Source organism: Sorex fumeus, unplaced genomic scaffold (genome assembly GCF_029834395.1).
Source record: "Sorex fumeus unplaced genomic scaffold, SorFum_2.1 ptg000047l, whole genome shotgun sequence".
Taxonomy (NCBI): Eukaryota; Metazoa; Chordata; class Mammalia; order Eulipotyphla; family Soricidae; genus Sorex; species Sorex fumeus.
In genome coordinates this window covers 11,213,930-11,233,881 of record NW_026606104.1, presented here as the reverse complement: position 1 = coordinate 11,233,881, position 19,952 = coordinate 11,213,930, and the positions used below count along the sequence as shown (strand labels likewise).

General features: G+C 43.9%; 1 protein-coding gene and 1 pseudogene across 6 annotated transcripts in view; both read left to right on the top strand.

Annotated features, from left to right (window-relative positions):
- LRRC8D (leucine rich repeat containing 8 VRAC subunit D) overlaps nt 1–19,952 on the top strand; it is a 122,229-nt gene that overhangs the window by 59,039 nt on the left and 43,238 nt on the right. The window lies entirely within an intron of this gene.
- On the top strand, nt 936–1,045 carry LOC130032227 (uncharacterized; annotated as a pseudogene).

Sequence of the window (19,952 nt, the reverse complement as noted above, 5' to 3'; positions counted from 1 at the left end):
AGGCCAGCTACCTACATAAGACCTCTTGTCTGCTCTCACCTGCTGAGGTAAAACTTGGGACTCATCTGGGTCTAGTAGGGCACAGCACTAGCTAACCTCTGAGTAGGGATGACAGCTTCTTGGAGTGGGTGAATTTGTCAACGAACTTTCAAACCCTTTTCTCATGTAGAAAGCCAGCAGTGTTTTTCACAAACCTGCAGAACTACCAAGCTTGTTTAACATGCAGATGTCTGGGAGCAGCTCCAGACTGACTGTCCATCAGTCTCTGCAGCTCAGACACTAAATCTGCATTATTAACTTCTTAAGCACTTCTCAAGGATGAAGAAGAGATGAAATAAGAAGGGAACTATAGGACACAAGTTTCTCTCCCTTTGGACTGGAGCAATAGCACAGCAGGTAGGGCGTTTGCCTTGCACGTGGCCGACCTGTGTTTGATTCCTTTGCCCCTCTCGGAGAGCCCGGCAGGCTACTGAGGGTATTTTGCCCACACGGCAAAGCCTGGCAAGCTACCCGTGACGTATTCGATATGCCAAAAACAGTAACAACAAGTCTCACAATGGACTGGTGCCTGCTGGAGGAAATTGATGAACAATGGGAGGACAGTGCTATAGTGTTTAACTTTATGAATTTTAATTTTAAAGTTTACTTAAATTTAAGTCACCTTGTTTGACAAATGGATTCTGTGTCAGATTGGGTAGGACTCTAGCCAAGGTCTCCGAATGTCATTGGCCAGGAAATTTCAGCTAAATAATTACTGACAAGTGTTTTCATGAGGCTGCTGGGAAGAGGAGATCAGGAAAAGGGGCATCTAGATAGGATGCATTATAGATGGGCTTTGAATTTTCCTTCAGTTTTACACAACCTCTGTCTGCCTTCATTCTTTCATTTGTAAAAGAGGCATAGGAAATGGTACCTACTTCTAAGATTGTTAGGAAATTTATCAGTGCTAAAACAGTTATCTTTTGCACTAGGATGCAAAAGAAAAATAATCCCAGTGCTTTCTTTCTGCCTCTATTGCAGCCAGATAGAATAGGGGAGAACGTCTGTGCAAGAAAAAAACCCCAGCAACCTAGTATCATACACAGAATGAAAGCCTCATAAGTGGTTTCTGCTCTTCAAATTTTTTTGAGTTTAGAAAATTGAATTTTATGTATTAATTGCCCCTCCCACTTCTTTGGTTTGTTTCTTTTGCTTAGTTTTGTTTTGGCTGTACTATTATTTCACCTCCCACTTTTCTGAAGGGAAGGGAATTCTGAATGGAAGGTAATAAGCACATGGCTAATTCATCTTTTCTGAATTTGGAGACTGCTTCTCTTCCTTCCCCAGAAGTTCCCTAAACTTCACTCTCTTGGTCCAGGATGCTGAATGGACTATACGCTTATTATCTGGCTTTAACTAATGGTCACTGTAAGCACTGCAATTCTGAAGATTGTTTTGCAAAAACAAGTCTCTACAAACAATAAGCACCATTCACTGGAAACAGAATACTTCTTAGTGCCTGTTCCTAAGCTAGAGAAATCCTAGTAATATTTTAAAGGAAGTATGTTTCTTTTTTATCTTGAGATGTGTCAGCATCTCCTGACATGAGTAAGCTCGCTGTCTTTCCTTTTATAGAAGTGTGAGCAGGGGGTAGGAGCATGTGGGGAGGTGGGAGTTGCGATTGTTTGTGTATATGATTCCAGTAATAAAAATTCAGGAGTGAAATCAGTTAGAACCAGAACACGATGGGTGTGTTGCTTGCTTGTTCACTCGCTCATCTTCTGTGTTACTGACCTGCTAGTAATCTTGTGCCAGAAACTTGCCAAACTGCTAAATGCCATCTTTGAAAGATGTCCCTCACAGAAACCAGTGGATACAGCCTCTTGTAAACCTTCAGTTCTTTTAGGTTTTCTAAGACAGGGGGATGTAACAGCATGTTTCAGCTTTTAGATCTTTTCTCCAAGGCTGGAACAGCACAGTGTTAAGCAGATACTGGAAGTTTAGCATCACTCCTCAAGGCTGCCTTTGTTACCACACAGACTGATAAGCAAAAGACAGTAGAAGAAAACCCCATCCAGATGGCTGGGGCTGTTTCACCAGGCAAGGAGCGATTCCATCCTTAAGCCTCAGTGTTCCGCTTGATTGATTTCCAAGTTCTCCATTGTGTTTGACTATATCCTCAAGGCATTGAACTTGCCTCTTGAGCTCATTTTACATGGAGGAGGAATGAGAAAGCGGGCTGCTCTTACTGTCCTCCAGCTAGAAACCTTGCAAGCCTGAAAACCTTTCCTCCTTGGGAGGGAGGATCTGAAGTGCTGAAGTCTCTGATGTGATGTGGCCCGTGAGCGTCAGTTGTGCAGTCAGCACAGCTGTTTGACCACAGGCACTATTTGTCCTGTGCCCCCTGTGCCTCCTGGTTCTGTATCTGTGCACAGCATTTGCCTGTGAGACTTATCTGCTGCTCTGCGCACACATTTATCTAGAACTCCTTGACATCCCTCTGCCTCATTTCAGCTGAAAGACAGTAAACACTCAAAACTTTCCCTCTGCTAGAAAGTCAATATGCCCCTCACCCCCACCCCTTCCTTTTGTTGGAACTCTAGTGAGTACCATTTAGAAGACTATGGCTCCAATTATGAATTTCCTTGTGGTCAGAGTAGACCTTAGGAGAAGACTGATGTAAGCCTATTATAAGGAAATATTTGTTAAGCACTAGAGCTAGCCAGAAGTCTGCCATTGTGAGACCTGGGGTGTTCAGTCAGATGATTCTCTTAGGGGTGTTGAGATGATCAGGGAGCTGGATAAGACGGTAATTCCATGGTGCCACTTCAAGATCCTGGAACAGGATTAAGTACATTCCTGTTAACTCTGTGGTGTTGCATCTAGGAATTTTCTCCCTAAATCATAAGTAAGAGCCTTACAAAGGGAGCTCAGTGTGGTACTCTAATAGGTACATTGTGTCTAATGATATGATTGTAAAATCATCTGCCCTGCAAATTCATTTCAGAATCAAGTAGAATTAAATAATTAGCCTACATGAATGAATTCAGCCCTTATTTATTCAGTACCTATTATATCAATTCCACTTTGCTAGCCTCTTGAAGGAGAAAAATTGAAATAAGATACTGCCTTAAATTCTAATTAGAGAAGCAGTCTATGTATATGTATATGTTAGCCGGAACAAATGTGAGACTATGAAAATTATTGAAATCAGAGTATAAAAAGTAAAATGGGAGCCAGTAATTCTTCCTGGGGCAAATAAGGGTGTTGATATAGACTAAAATTTCAGACACAAATAAGGTGGGAAGGAGCAGGTAAAGTTATTCACATTCATTCATATGTGAGACATTTTTCTATATACTTTGCACATCACTAAAGGTATTGGCATGGTTTTCTTCATTCTACAGATGAGGGCATTGGCTAGGGGTAAAAAGAGCCTTGGGTCAGGATATATAAGAAAGGCGATATTGTGTGTTTTTGTGTAGGACAGGTAGCTGGATGAGAGAGGGACAAGGTATGTTGGGCTCAAATGATTGAAACAAAATGGAAAAAGTTGACTTGTCAGAGTCCCCTGCACAAGCAGCAGAGTGTTAGCTTGAGATTCCAGTCCGAGATTGTAATAAAAACCTCAATGTGTTCTTTGTTTGGGGACTACATCCAGCAGTGCTTGATATCACTCCTGGTGTTTTTTGGGGAATATGCAGTATCAGGGATTGAGCTCTGGCCTCCAGCATGCAAAGCCTGTGGTCTTGTCATTGAGCTGTTTCTGTGGCCCCAGGATTGATTTCTTATATTCCTATCCAATCGCTATTTAACTGAACACGACAGTCCTAATATCTTCATAATAGATGAGAAATAATATAGTCCCTTGAGTGTGTGTGATTTTCACACATGGATATATTATATATGTAAAGCACACGTATATACATACATATAAATAAAGGACTTAATAAAAGTCAGTCGGCTCTAAATATAAAATGGAATTTAAGCAGCATCTCTTTCCCAACCAGCCAGATACTTAATGTATTTCCTTTTTCTCCTTCTTCAAGCGTCTGGGGTTAGTACCTTTTCCTTACTTGGACTATTGCAGTAGCTCCTAAACTAGTTTCCATTCTTACTACTCAAAGTGTAGAATGGCAGACTGACTTTTTCTGTTGTGACATGTAGCAGAGTGTTGCCTGATTTAAAGATCTTTAATGGTATTTCAACTCCCACCGAAGGAAAGTCAGGTTCCTCTGCACCGTTCCAACTCTGCTTTATGTCTCTTGTGACATTTTCTTGAAATCATCTATTGAGCCAACATTTGTGGAGTACCTGGTAAAGAGCACTCAGGCAGGTGGTGCGGGCACAGAGATAAATAAGGTGGAGTGACAGCTTGTGTAAGTCACTCTATGATCTTGAAAATATACTTTCTTCTCCCTGCTGCCAGCCCATTAGCTCCCTTAGACCTTCAACTGTGGTAGCTTTTTTGTTTGTTTAAGTTTTTTTTTTTTTTTGCGGGGGCGGGGGGTGTGGGGACGGCACTCTTGGCAATGCTCAGAGCCTACTCCTAGCTCTGCACTCAGGAATTATTCCCAGTAGTGCTCAGGGCACAATATAGGATGCTGGGGCTCAAACCAGGGTGAGCCATGTGCTATTGCTCTGGTCCCAGGAGCTGTGTATTTCTGTCATTGCAATATGGCTCTTGGCACCTTGCATTAGTGATAGCCAAGCATTTACTGAATAAGTGGTCCAGTTTATTTTTTAAATAAAACTATTTCAGTTTTTTGTGTACAGCCTAGATGGTCTGTGGAATCTTTCTCTTAACAGTTTCGGACCCCACCTCCCTTCCCATGGTGGTGGCTGCTGTTGTGCTGACCTGGGTCGCACACAGGCTTGGTTGGGTGCCTGCAAATGTGCTTGCCAGGGTTCACTCTCTCCAGGTGTGGTGCTTGTACACTGACAACAGCACCCTGGGAATCAAGTACTCTGCTGGGGGGCCTGGGGTCTCAGAGAAAGAGAGAGAGACCATGCTCTGTTTATGTGATGGCATCAGGAATGGTATTCAAAGTCACATACTTGTAAGGTAGGTGCTTTTCCAACTGAGCTCTTGTCCAGGACTCCATTGTTTGGGAATTTCAGGGAGACAGCAAGCCACTTACTCTGTTTCATAGTCTTTGTTCCTTTACAGTTAGGAACATGATAGGCAATAAGGAAAATGGCTAGTCTTTAGCCTTTTCACACAAAAAGGGTTAGAAGAGGTATTACTCTGTAATTCCATTCACTCAAAGAGGCTACCACAAATCACCTTCCCTATCACCTTCTCTAGATATTTTTATGAACGTATTTTTAAGTTGAAAGATTTTGTAGAAATCTAAACTACTTGAAAATTTAAATAAAATTACCAACTAGATTGTCTGAAATTATTTAAATGTGGGAGTTTGGTGTGATCAGGGTCTTGCAATAGGATGTATACTCACATCACAGGACACAGCAATTTAGAAAATCCGGTGTGCAGTGCAACTATTTGTATTAATATGTCACTGTCACTGTCCTCCCATTGTTCATCGATTTGCTCGAGAGGGCCCAATAACGTCTCTATTCTGAGACTTGTTGTTACTGTGTTTGGCATATCAAACACATCACGGGTAGTTTGCCAGGCTTTGCTCTGCGGGCGGGATACTCTCGGTAGCTTGCCGGGCTCTCTGAGAGGGGCGGAGAAATCGAACCCGGGTCGGCCAGGTCAGCCACGTGCAAGACAAATGCCCTACCCACTGTGCTATCGATGGCAGGTAGGGCGTTTGCCTTGCATGCGGCTGACCAGGGTTCAATTCTTCTGCTCCTCTCAGAGAGCCCAGCAAGCTACCGAGAGTATCTCACCCACATGGCAAAACTTGGCAAGCTACCCATGACGTGTTCAATATGCCAAAAAAAAAAAAAAGAAAAACAGCAACAAGTTTCACAACATTAATATATGTGTATGAAAATTATCTTACTATTTTTAAAGTTTTCTCAGAATCTTCAAATTATAAAACCAGTATTATGGGGCTGGATCATTATAGCAGGTAAAGCGCTTGCCTGGCAAGAGCCAACCCTGGTTTGGTGCCCTGAACACCTTCAGGAATGAGCCCTGAGCAGAGAGCCATGCATGAGTCCTGTGCACCACTGAGTATGGCCCAACATCCCCCCAATAAAATAAAATGACCACAATTTTTGTTTGCTAGAGGTGCAGGAAAAGGACTTCACACGGTGACAATTAATATCTCAATCTCATTCCTTACTGTTTCTAAAGCTGTGTTAAAGTTGTAGTATACCTGTCGCTTGATACATTAGATTTTCTCCTATGCATATGTAATTTTCAGTTACCTCCTTAGCACAGAAGGCAGTCTGTAAGTCTCATTGTACACAGTTGTCTCTATTTTATGACCATACAATATTCCACTTAGTAATAAACTACCATTTCCTATAGTTTGAAATCAGGTTGCTTGCAGTGCTTTTCTGTCATGCTGATTACCGTGGTCCTCTGCTTCTCTGAGGTATTGACCTGTCTCCCAAGATGACATTTCTAGAAGGGCTGTTTTTTTTTCTTTTCTAAAGTTAAAGATAACAGAGGAGCCATTTGATAGAATTCTTCCCACCCCCTGCACCCCCCAACCCCCATTGCAATGTTTGTTTCTCTCCCTGAATAATTTATGATAAAGTCATGGCATCATTTCAACCAAGCAGTGGTACACATCTGTTAACCTGACCACAGTTTTGATTTGGTGGGGAGGGGAATTTTTTAATTACACCTTATCTTAAAATAGTCACAGTTCAAATTAAATACACAGTCATGTTTGTAGCTTCACAGGCCAGTCAGAGAGGAAGAAGGAGGGGTGGATAACAACTCAGCACACTTAGAATATGGCACGTGGCGTAAAGGCTTTGGAGAAAAAGAAGAGGACCAAGGAATGTGAAGATGCTTGTGAGGAGGGCACTCAGGGAAGCCTGGTGGAGACCATGGTAGGACTTGTGTACATCTGTCTCTGGCGTGATATGTCTGGCAGGAGACCAGCCTTTGCTCTAGGCAGAACTCCAAGCCAAAGACAGCTTGATGTGTTTGCACATTAGCAAGGAGGCCAGGTGACTAACAGGATATTCGGGTTGGGTAGAAGGGATGGATGCCCATTTGGAAAGGTTTGAAAAAGAATGGGCACAAGTGCAGGCATCTCTGGTGAGGAATTATCTGATAAAGTTCAGCAAATACATGTAAAGAACCTGCTTTAAAGATGGGGGACTTTAAAGATAGGAAAAATTAGAGTGAGCATTTGGCTTCCAGGTTACAACCAGGGGCAAGGTGATGAGGTAAGTGAGAAAGATGCATTCCTGGAGGGAATAGGGAGATTAGGAATTTAGGATCTCATCATGAAGAGGAGCAGGCAAAAAAAAAAAAAGAGAGAGAGAAGAGTTGGGGGTCTCCTCCAAAAGGCAGGAGTTTCTTTATATTGATATTGGTTGCGGTTTCTGTGTAATTTACTGTGTTGGAAGAGGTATCCTGTATATTTTTTGAGATGTAGCTCAATTTTAACATGGGAGGCCTTGGGCCACACCTGTCTTAAGGACTTTTTTCTGTTTCTATGCTCAGAGATCACTCCTGGAAGTACTCAGGGATCATATGTGGTACCAGGATTCAAATCAAGGTTGCCCGTGTATAAGACACATGCTTAAACCCTATACTGTCTCTCCTGCCGTTAGTATTTGACTTTAAACTTAGGAGGGGCAAATAGTTCATCCACAGAAGCAAGGAAAGACAAAGTATGGCTAAAACTGTAGAAACAAGGGATGGAAATTCTTCTTTGCTTCTATTTTCTCAGTGAACTACAAAGCAGTTTTTTGACCTATGGTGCTTGGAGTTTTCTAAAGCCAGAACAGTGTTTGAAATCATCACCCAAGAAGGGGAAAGAGTACTAGCCTGAAAAACACAGAAGCAGATTGCTAGGCTCAGCTAAGAATCGGGAACTTAAAACGCAGCTTGAGGCCAGGAATGAGACCCTGTAGGGGAGTACAGGCTTTGCAGGCAGGACCTGGGTTTGATCCCTGGTGCCAGAAAAACAAATGAATGAGTGAAATAATGGATAGATGCACATACATAATGGGTCAGCATGATTTTGCACCGCTTCCCCAGCAGGCTCTGCAGCCCAGGTACTGGGGCAGAGTGGTTAGAGACTTGGACAGCATCGAACCTCTACTCTGCCAGATGAGTTGGCTGCAGCAGAAAAGAGAGGCAGGGAGCTGAGAAGAGCAGGAGGAAGGAACAGTTTATCATCTACAGGCATGTGGACAGTGCGGACCGAAGGGGCTGCGTGACAGGGAGAAAGGAGAACATTCATGGAATTCAATTCCAATGGGATTAACAAATTCTTCTGTGAATCCCAGGAGGGGTGATTTGGACAAGGAAATGTTTCAGAAACGTTGAAAAAAAGACTGGAGAGCTGACTAATCAGTAAGGTGTGGACAATAGAGGGGGGAGATGCCAGACTTGAACCTAAAAGGTTAACTGAGAAAATATGGCTTCCAACTCACGATTTTAGGAGGCCCAGCAAATAAGAAGGTCTAAAAAGAAAGAGAAGGTGTGGCTGTGGGGGAGGCTGCACATAGCCCTTCTGAATGGGCAGCTCCGTTCTAGGTGAGATGGCCAGGGGCTGTGTATATAGGGTCCAGACCCAATCCTCCATGGCACAAACAACAGTTAGCGTTAGTGCAGTATAAATAACTAAAAGCAAGCAAGCAGGCAGAAGCAGTAAAACTAACTCCTAGACTCGGTTAATAAAAACAATTAGTGGTTACTGGAGAGGAAGTTGAGAGGATGGGAGGAATGAGCAGAGGGTCCATGCTGGCCGGGTGGCCGGGTGCTAGAACTATGGGAGAAGGAAGGGATGAGAGTTACCAGTGTAGAGAGGTCAAAGGTAAACTCCCCAAAGCCCACAATATTACAAACCAATCACAAATAAATATAAAACTCTTTTTAAAAGGAAATTACAGGGGCTGGAGCAATAGCAGAGCAGGGAGGGTGTTTGTCTTGCATGCGGCCAACCCAGGTTCTATTCCCAGCATCCCATATGGTCTCTCGAGCACCACCAGGAGTAATTCCTGAGTGCAGAGCCAGGAGTAACCCTTGTGCATTGCCAGGTGAGACACCCCTCCCCCCTCAAAAAAAAAAAAAGAAAATTGCAAGGGTCTGGAGAGCTGGAAAAGCAGATAATGCTCTTACATGTGGCGACCCTGGTCTGAATTCCAGCACAGAGCCAAAAGTAAACCCGAGCAGAATTAGAATTTTAGTGTGTTATCTCCCAGTCTGCTTTAAGCTGCTGTGCCCTGCCTTATTCAGGAAAGAATTTGAGCAACTCATCTTGGAGCTCACTGACTCTGTCCTCAGCTGCTGTTCCTCCGCCGCGTGATGACAGGAGAAATGAAGGGCGGGAGAATTGGTCCTTCATAAGAAGCTTGCCACTGTAGGGGTTGGGGTAGGTCAGGGTAGGGGCCACTACGTTAATGGTAGAGGCGGGCAAGGAGGCTAGAGGGAAACTGGGGACACTGGTAGAGGGAAGCAGACACTCATGTATGGAACATTGTACACCTGAAACTTAATCATGAATGACATTGTAAGCCACAGTGGTTCAGTGTAAAAAAAGAGAAAGAAAAAAAATGAATAAAAAAAGTTCTCAAATTAAATGAAAGAGCACACATGCTAGGAAAAAAAAGAGAAAGAGAAAGAATTGGAGGTGGAGGCCGTCAGAGGCCCGAGTTCCTTCACGCAGGCCACAGACACTGAGTGGTTCCGGGAAGTGGCAGGGAGAGGTTCTAAGGTGCTGACCAGCCTGGTGCCGATTATGTGCTATCTCTCAGAAGCAATTCTTGCCCTCAGGACTGAATTCTTTGTGGTTTCCATCCCATTAACCTTGAACAGTTTTACTGAACTTTATTTTTAGCATCTGCTTTCCATTTCCAAATTGATAACGGAATGAAGTGGTCATTGGCCCAACACCCTGACCCAGCAGGCCAAGGACCTGTTGAGCGGACACCCTGCCCCCAGGAAACCAAGAGGTGGAGTTGGTGCTGGTCACTTTAAGCCTCTGTGCACTGTTCACCACTCTCAGATTGGCAGCAGCTCAGCCGTCCTCCTGCCCAGCAGAGGTAGTCATGTCTGGGAAGGGTCAGGAATGTGAAGGCCCCGCCCAGGAGAGCAGCTGCCAGGGAGGGTGAAGTGCAGCTCAAGCCTCAGGCCTGTCAGAGCTGGAACCTGGGCCACTTGGTCTTGCCAGCCTGCCCACAGAGCTTCCCCTGGACATGCACCTGGAAAGGAGTTGGGGAGAAGCCCAACAAGTTCCTCAGGAGCAGTAGCTTGTGGTGTTGTGTTGTTTTGGCTTAATGTTTGTTAAGTTCTCATTATGTGTCAGTGCTCCCTGGATGCAAAGGTGAGTAAGATGGACAAGCCTGCAGCCCTGAGGGTTGGCTGGTTGCTTTCTTCCAGTCATTTGCTCCTTGGACCCACTGAGGGACTCTGCGTCAGGCTCCGGGATGACTGCTGGGAATATAGAAAAGCAAGCTCATGAATGTTGCTCATGAACAACATGCTCTGCTCAGGCTAGCTGATGAAGGTGCAGTCTATTTATTGTGTGGTGGGGAGGCTTGAGAGCTCTGCGCTGCAACGGAGGATGGAGAGTGCTTCTGGAAGGGAACTTCCGCCCAGCCCCAGAATTCACTCTGCATGCTCAAGGGACATCCAGTCTCCCCAGGAGAAGAGCGGCCAGGGTGCCTCCAGCATCCAGCATAGGGTGTTTTAGACTCCAGGTGTCTTTGTAGTCCTAGCACTGTTGCACAAGAGCTTAATGAATGTTGGTTTGATTCATGAAGAAATGAGTGGTATTGCCCCGTGGAAGTCACCTGGCTACCATCACAGAGAGAGTTCTTTAGGAGGGGTTACATTTGAACCAGGCTGGGGGACTGGGTGGTGGTTCCCCCAGAGGGGAGCACCCATGACCACAGCACTTCCAGCACTGAGGTGGGGCAGCCTTGGGGCACAGCACAGGAGTCTGGTAGAGCACAGAGAGCATGGGGGGGAGCAGTGGGAGATGAGAAAGGACAGGGGCAAATAATGGGGGGAGTCTGACTACCAGGCAAAGGACTTGAGACTGTTTCCAGGGAGTAGCAGAGTTTTTAAAAGACTACTCCTGAAGGTCCACCCAACACCGACACTGGATGCCAGTGTGATGACTGGAAGAGATGAGGGAACAAATAGGATCTTGTTATATTTTTTGGCAGGGGCCACAATCATGGTGTGGGACCCGGGATTGTTCCTTGTGATGCTTGGCTAGCAGCGCAGTTCTTAGGACCCACCAGCAACATCAGATCCAGTGTTCTAGGGGACTGTGTGGTGCCAGGAATCGAACCCATGGCTGTCTCACTTCAGCTTTCCCTGGCCTCAGATTTGGGGGCGGGTGGAGGCAGGTAGGGGATAGTTTGGAGCTTACCTATACCCTACAGCACCAGGCTTTCTCCTGGCTATCTGCTCAGGGATCAATTTTGGTGGACGCTCAATGTGTTTCTGAATATTCAAACCAGATTTTGCAGCACATTAGGAAAATGCCTTAATTTCTTATACTTTCTCTCTGTGGCTCCAGATACACACACACACACACACACACACACACACACACACACACACACACACACACACACGCGCGGGAGGGTTTGATTTTCTGCAGTGCTGGGTTCCCCAGAGGGCCAGGCTGAGCTCAGGGCTCAGCTTGCCTTTAGGGAAGTGACTCAGTGCAGGTACAAAGCTTCCTTGGCGGCGGGGCAGTGCCCTGGGAAGAGCTCGCCCCTGCTGTGGATTGCGAGATCAGAGTTTTAAAAAAACAGAGTCGTGGGGTTTCCGTGGGCAGGGAGGATGAGAGCAGAATGCCCAGTGATGAATACTGGGCCCTTCCCTTGCTCAGCAGCATCTCACTCATACCAGTGGCCTAACAGGAACGTTGGCTGCGGAAGTTCATCTCTCCCCATTGTAAAATCACTTTCTGTCCCCTGTTCATTATGAGCTGTCTGTAAACATCAGTGGAGGCAGAGGTACTGTAGAAAAGCTGGTTGCTTTGTGTGTACCCGGGCTGCAGCCCTTGTCAGCAGCTGGCTCAGGATAGACTTCCCACGTGGGGCTGAGCTGGGCACACTGACCCACCGCTTGCTGACTCATCACTAACTCTCTAGAGAGAAACAAGCTGGCTCCTTGGAGTCTGTCTTCTGTGGACCTTTCCTTCCTTTGTTGTTCCCGTGGAAAGTAGGGTGTGTTGTTTGAACAGCATCTAGTCGTGCCACAGCCTGTCCCTAAAATTGCAGGCGGCCCTTTGTGCAAACATCTCGAAGGTGTGAGAGCCGCGGCTTTATTTATTCCAGGGAGCTCAACAGAAAGGAGAACGGTGCCACAGGAAACTTTAATAAATTCATCTGGAGGGTGGGCTGGAGATGAGGTAAACTGTGTTTAATGGAGCCCCTTCTATTCCTGGCATTAGTCGTTGAAAGAAAACACCCACTTAATAATAAAAATAATACCTAACATCTGTGGTGTGCTTTAGAGCTCCTCAGTGTCGTATATATTCACAAGAGATCATATATAGTGTTAGATGTTGAACTAATGAAACTTAGAAAGATCAGGGTTTGCAGCACAGTTGTCTCCCCTGAGTATTTGGTCCCAGACCCATCTACCATGGTCTGTATTCCCAGATCCATCTACCATGTATAAGGGGTATCTGAAACCATGAAGAGAACCGAACCCTCTCCGTGTGATCTTTTTTTATCTTATAGATACATGCCTATGATAGATTTTAATTGTAACTTCAGCACAGCCTGAGGTGAAAACAAGCACTAATAAAGAACAATCATGACAATACGCTATAATAAAAGTTGATGTGGATGAGGTAGAGCTCACCATCTTCCTTTCTCATTCCCAGTGGCTCTGATTGTGCCTGTTACTTCAAACCTGTGGGTAGTGGACACTATAGGGAAAACAGACACTAAATGCAATGCTTGGGTTGGGGGGGAAGTGCTGCTACTCAGAGAAAGGAACTATTCTGGCCAGGAGAGATAATATAGTGGGCACTGGGCCTTCCACCTGGCCAACCCAGATTCAGTCCTCAGTATCCGGATGATCCCCTGAGCCCCAGGGACGATGAGGAGTGATCCCTGAGAACAAAGCCACAGGTGAGTTGGGTGTGGCCAAAAAATCAAAACCAAAAGAAAAAGAAAGGGATTGTGTTTTCGGTGTGGTGAAGAACTGGCTGCCCCTGTTCTTCCAACCATGATCCAAGGCATGGGGTTCTGATCCCAACCAGACTTCAGCAAACGTCACAGCTGCACTCCTGAGTAGCTCTCAGAGTTGGCATGACAATGGAGAGGAATTAGGTTTAGGAAACTTCTCAGGCATGACCTGGGCCAGAGAGGTCCACAGTGACCTAGGCTCAGTCCCCAGTGTCTCTGCATTTCATGGCTCACTGGTAGACCTTGTTCTCACTCAGTACTCCCCTCACCTTTGTTCCCTATATCCTGATAACAGGGTTTCCACTGACATTTTTTTTTCTTTCAGAACATTACATTTGCCCTTTGCCTTGGTCCCATTGATAAGGATGCTTGACCTGACCTTCAGCTAATATCTGGCAGCAAACTCCCAGCCTTCTTAAGGTCTCTTTCCACTTTCTGCCCCACCACCAGGTCCTATCCCCACCATCTCTGTGAATTATGATGGAGCATGGTGTGGTTATGCTTTCCAGAGCTGTTTCTTCTTACTGTGAATTTGCTGTCTCTGTCTTTGTCTCTCTCTCTTTCTCCCTTCCCTTCCTCCCTCCTCTCCTCCCTCCCCCCCGCCCCCAATGAATTTACTCTCTTTGGATCTCAGTCCCAGAGAATTGACTTAAGTCTCAACCCTTTGATTGTTCCCAACAATTTCTCAGCATGAATTATCTATCTAACACAGTCATACCACACATCATCTTAACCTGGCACATAACAGTGAAATCCATCCTGCTCCTGTATCTATGCTCAGGCTATTTCTCCTGCCTTACACGCTGCAGTCAGAATTGTTTCTATGTAAAATTATGCATGTATCATTGGTCATTATATTTAAAAAACAAACAGTGCTATGTGAACGTGATTAGAAACATTAAGACCCAGAAGCATCTTTCTCACATGTAACAAAGAATATCTTATCTTGATGTATAATTCATTTCGTTTCTGTCTTGATAATGTTCTGACAATGCTAGGATATACTACCTTCATAATGACACCAGTATCTCCTCCTGGTGATGATAATACTAGAGTAGTGAACTTCTTGGGAAATGTGTTTTTATCTTTTTTTTGTTTCGTTTGGGGACCACACTTGTGCCAGGGGTTACTCCTGACTCTGCACTCAGGGATCATTCCTGTCTGTGTGCTTTAAATTTAATCCCCAGAGGGATGCTGAGGATTAAACTAGGGTCAGGTATGTGCAAGGCAAGTGCCTTATCTTCTATACAATCTGTTTGCCCTGGTAAAAGTGTTTTTGAATAAGGGGATTTAGAAAGATCAAGAAGGCAATAAGAAGTTCCCTAATAACTTAACCATAGATAAAGGGAGGAAATACTTATCAGTTTAACTAGTCAGATACTAATACTAATATGAGGAATAAAATATCCTCAAAGGAAAACCACAAATGAATACATAGGGAGCATTGGAAGAGGACACCACAAATGTTAATAGTCTGAAAATTACCTATTTTGTCTTTTGTTTTATCACTGTTTGTCTGTATTCTTCAGTATTTCTTTGTTGAATGTTAATTAACTTCAAAAAAGTTACTTTTACAAAAATTAATGTTTGAAAAAACTTAACAAGGGGCCAGAGAGACTGTACAGGGGTTAGGGTGCTTACCATGCATGTCACCAGCCCTGTTTGATACCCAGCACCACAAAATGTCCCCTGAATACTGTCAGGAGTAGACCCTTGATGTTACCAGATATGGCCCAACATCCCTATCCAATTAAAAGTAAGTGACTAATTTAAAAATTATGTCAAATAATGGCAGGTGTGTACTAATTTGGTGTTTAATAATTTACATTAATTTTGTGTGTGTAATGATGCGAATTGAACCAAGGTCATTATGCACATAGGCCATATCCACAGCTCTTACTTTTCATTTTACCTTAGTTTTTTAAAAGATGGACCTGGCTGGGCCAAAGAGATGGACCTGGCTAGGTGCTTGCCTTGCATACAGCCAATCCAAATTTCCACCACAGCACCGCATCAGGTCCCTTGAGCATTGCCAAGAACTGATGCCTGAGCAAGGAGTAAGCCTTGAGCACAACTAGGTGTGGCCCAAGAACAAACTCAAATAATATGGTAATGGAGATGTGGCTCACACCTTTATGTGTGAACCTCTGGATTTGAACCCCACAACACTAAATAAATGAAAATTTTAAAAAAGAGAACTGGTATGTGTGCGGGGTGGGGGGTGTTTGAGAGTAGGGGGTATGTGATATAAAATGTGAGAGTTGAAGGGATTAATGGAACTTGTTAATACAATAATTATTCACCTTGTAAGCAGAAATCTGGAAGACTCAGTTATTCCTGAAGAGGTCACCTACAAGCAAAAATTAACTGGCTAAATTAATTAGCGTATGTAAAGAATATGTAAAGAGCTTTGAGGAGACATTTGGGATAGGATTAGCTACTTAATGTCATCATTATTAGTATTTTAATCCCTACCACCCCTCTATACTCTCTATTTATTTATTTATTTTGGCTTTTTTGGTCACACCTGGCTATGCACAGGGGTTACTCCTGGCTCTGCACTCAGGAATTACCCTTGGCGGTGCTCAGGGGACCATATGGGATGCTGGGAATTGAACCCAAGTTGGCCGGTGCAATGCAAATGCCGTACCCACTGTGCTATTGCTCCAGCCCCTATACTAACACTTTTAAACCCTTCACAGTCCTAAGTTCTGCAAGTTACAGTTGGACCTTATACCCAGAAGTAAAGGTAAAGGCCCTCCCGTTGATCGTCGATTTGCTCGAGCGGGCCCAGTAACGTCTCCATTGGAGACTTTGTTGTTACTGTGTCTGGCATATCCAATACTCTCGGTAGCTTGCCGGGCTCTCCGAGAGGGGCGGAGGAATCGAACTCGGGTCGGCCATGTTGGCCGCTTGTAAGGTGAACGCCCTACCCGCTGTGCTATCGCTCCAGCCCCAGAAGTAAACAGAATAAAATGACTGACATGATCTAATGAGTGTAGAGGTTAAATCTCTCTTGGGCAAGAGAGATAGTACAAAGGGTTAAGACATTTGCCTTGCCTTCACTGTTGGTGGGAATGTCGACTGGTTCAGCCCTTCTGGAAAACAGTATGGACGATTCTCAAAAAATTAGAAATTGAGCTCCCATTTGACCCAGCAATACCACTCCTGGGAATATATCCCAGAGAGGCAAAAATGTATAGTCGAAGTGACATCTGCACTTGTTTATTCATTGTACCACTCTTTACAATAGCCAGAAACTGGAAGAAACCTGAATGCCCAAGAACAGATGACTAGTTAAAGAAACGTTGGTACATCTACACAATGGAGTACTATGTAGCTGTTAGAAAAGATGAAGTCATGAAATTTACATACAAGTGGTACAACATGGAAAGTATCATGCTAAAGCGAAATGAGTCAGAAAGAGAGGGATAGACATAGAAAGATTGCATTCATCTGGGGGATATAAAGTAACAAAATATGAGATTAATACCCAAGAATAGCTGAGATCAGCACCAGGAGGATTACTCCATAGCTTTGTGGCCAGCCGGGCATTCTAGACGAAAGGGCAGCTCAGATAGAGAAGGGAGCACCAAATAAAGGGTGTTTGGAGGATCCTCCCAGAAGGGGAGATGCATGTCGAAAGTAGACTATGGACTGAACATGTTTGCCACTCAATGCCTCCTTTGCAGACCACAACACCCAAAAGGAGAGAGAGATCACAGGGGATTGCCCTGCCACAGAGGCAGGGGGGGATGGGGAGATGGGGGTGGGAGGGATATTATCCATGGTGGTGGAAAATGGGCACTGGTGGAGGGATGAGTATCTGATCATTGTATAATCGAAACCCAAGCACAAAAAGTTGTAAATCTACAACTGTACCTCATGGTGTTTCACTAATAAAAAAAAAAAAGAAAGAAAGAAAAGGACCAAGAAAAAAAAAGACATTTGCCTTGAATTCTGTTGACTGTTGACTCTGGTTCTGATCCCAAGTACACATATGGTTCCCCATATACCACCAAGGATCATGAATATCACTGAATGTGGCCCCAGAGCAAAAAAAATGACTAATATAAAACTGGTCAGCATTGTTTTTGTTTGTTTGTTTATCAATAAATATATTTATTTTGGGTTTGAGGGCCACACCCAACAGTGCTGATATCTTACTCCTGGCTCTTTCCTCGGGGATCACTCCTAGCAGTGCTCTGGGGATCATATGGGTGTTGGGAATTGGACGTGGGTCAGCCACCTGCAAGGCAAGCACCCTACCCACTGTACTCTCCCTTTGACCCCAAAACTTGTCAACTTTTAAAAAAAGAAAAAGGAAAAAAAAAACCTTTTTAATCTTTCCTTCTATCCAAGTCATTTTTAGGTGGCCAAGTCTTTTCTTTGCCTGCTTTTTAGCTGCTAATCTTGGGAAATACCCAAGTCTCTTATAAATGCAATAGATGTTAAGCTATTTGCCCTGACCTGTGATTTTGAATTTGAGAGAGAGATTATTTAACTTAGATCTCAGTTAAATCATCTTGATTTTGGAAAAGGGCTCCATTTTCAGCGTGCTAAGGCTATTACATTTGGGATGTGTGATCTTTAGAGACATGTACACAAGCTGTGACCATAGACTATGATTCTATTACAAATACAGGAAGTAAATGAGGAGAATTGCTGACTTATTGAAGTGAGTAGAGAGACTAAAACTAAAAAACCAAGGAACTGCATAAAAGCACATTGCTGAAAATGTTCTCACGAGTGATGGGGTACTGGTTCTGAAACCACTACTTAGGTACACTGGAATTTACTAAGTGGATAATGGATGGGAGAAGACCGCCTTCTCATTCCAGAATGGGAGATTAGGATAAGCAAGAGAAAGAAGGGAGCCATTTAGTAATAGGATACAGTTGAAGATATCAGAGGTATGAATGAATCTTTCACTTAAAACAGATGCATATATATCTAAACATTTATATATAGGTATGTATGCCCAGCTTAGTATATACACATATATTTCCCTGCTCTCTGGGCTGGGTACATCTAGAAGCAGCACCACCTCGTTGACTACGTGCCTAAATATCTCCCAGATCTTGACTCCTGATACCATTTTCTAATGTCAGGACCTCTTTACAGAATGGCTGGGATGAAGACTAAGGAAATAGAATGTGGAGCCAATGGACTATGGAGTATCATGTAGTGCTGAAAGCCCACGACGTGCTCTAAACACTCAGTGAATAAGGTTTATCACAGGTGCAAACTCAAATAGTTCCCAAGGGCCTAAAGCTGAAGCAATTTGAGCAGCAAAATCGTAGTGGTAAATTACCACCCAGGTATGAAATAACTGTTCATGAATTAGTGATAAATATATGAGGGAGAATGGACAAATTTATACAAGAAAGTTGCAAAGGATTTCAATGGTGACTCCGTAGTGGATCATAACTACTCCCGAAGTGTGGGCTCTGCATAGTAATTCCTCCCTAATGAGAACGCATGGAATGGAAGGCCAGGAGCCTGCAAATGTTGATTCCATCTCATGACCAAAGATAACACCTTTGATGATGTGAGTCCTATTACCAGTGGGATCTGTGTTCCCAGATTTTATAATTCCAGTCCAATTGCAGGAAATAGGAGACAAATCTCAACTGAGAAATAGTCTACAAATTACCTGACTAGTAATCATCAAAACTCTTTAGGTTATCGAAAATAAGTAGTTTTGTGAACTCTCACAGCAATAAGAAGCTTTAGGAAAAGGGGGCTTCTAAGTGTAATGTATCCAGGAAAAGGAAAAGAAGATTTAGGTTAAGACCTGGTTGGAACTACGAAGGAAAGCATAGGCCGCATAAAACACGACCCTTAATAATTAATGAAATGATAGTGTTCACGGTTTGTTAATTGTGACAAAGGCAGTATTACTAGGGAAGCTGCATGTGCAGTGTATCTTGGCAGTAGCTTAACAGTGTTTCTGTAACCCTGGAACTATTTTGACATAAAGGATTTATTAAAAAATTTAAAAGGCTTGAGGCCTCCAGAAAGCATCGGTGGCACACCACACCCCAGCACCCCGGGGCAGCCTCTGTGTTCTAGAACACTGTGTTGATTGATGCTCTTGATGTAGGAGCTGAATCATCAACGTACCACTTCAGCTCAGAGTAGCTCTTGCTGCATTTTAACTGGTCAGAGCCAATGCTTCTCTATTTCCAGCCCCCAGGCTCTGCACATCATCTGTCATCATTCTAGCCTTCCTGGCATAGTTAAGCTTACAAATGCCAATTTCTAAACCGAGGCAGCCACTTTCTTACTCTCTTTTATCACCTGATGGAATCTCTGGCTCCAGGTCAGATCAGTCCACTTTTTAAAAATATTTCATTTGGAAATACTTTAAGATAGAAGGAAAAATCACAGAGCTAAAGAATTCTCAAGTACCCTTCACCCACCTATCCCTTATGTTAACATCTTACATGCCCCAAAGCAGTTGCAGAAACCAGGCCTTCTAGTCTTCTCCGGTCGCTGGTAAAATTTTATTGGCCATTTATTTTGCATACTGTCCTTCAGCCCGGGTTCTCTGGTATTTTCTCATTATTCGATGGAGTCATGCACTTTTGATAAGTATGTCCCAGAAGTGGTTCTCTTTCCAGTCTGTTGTGTCTACGAAGTACATGGTGTTGTGAAGTCCTATCAGAGGACATTTAGCTTTTATCTCTTGGTTAAGGTGT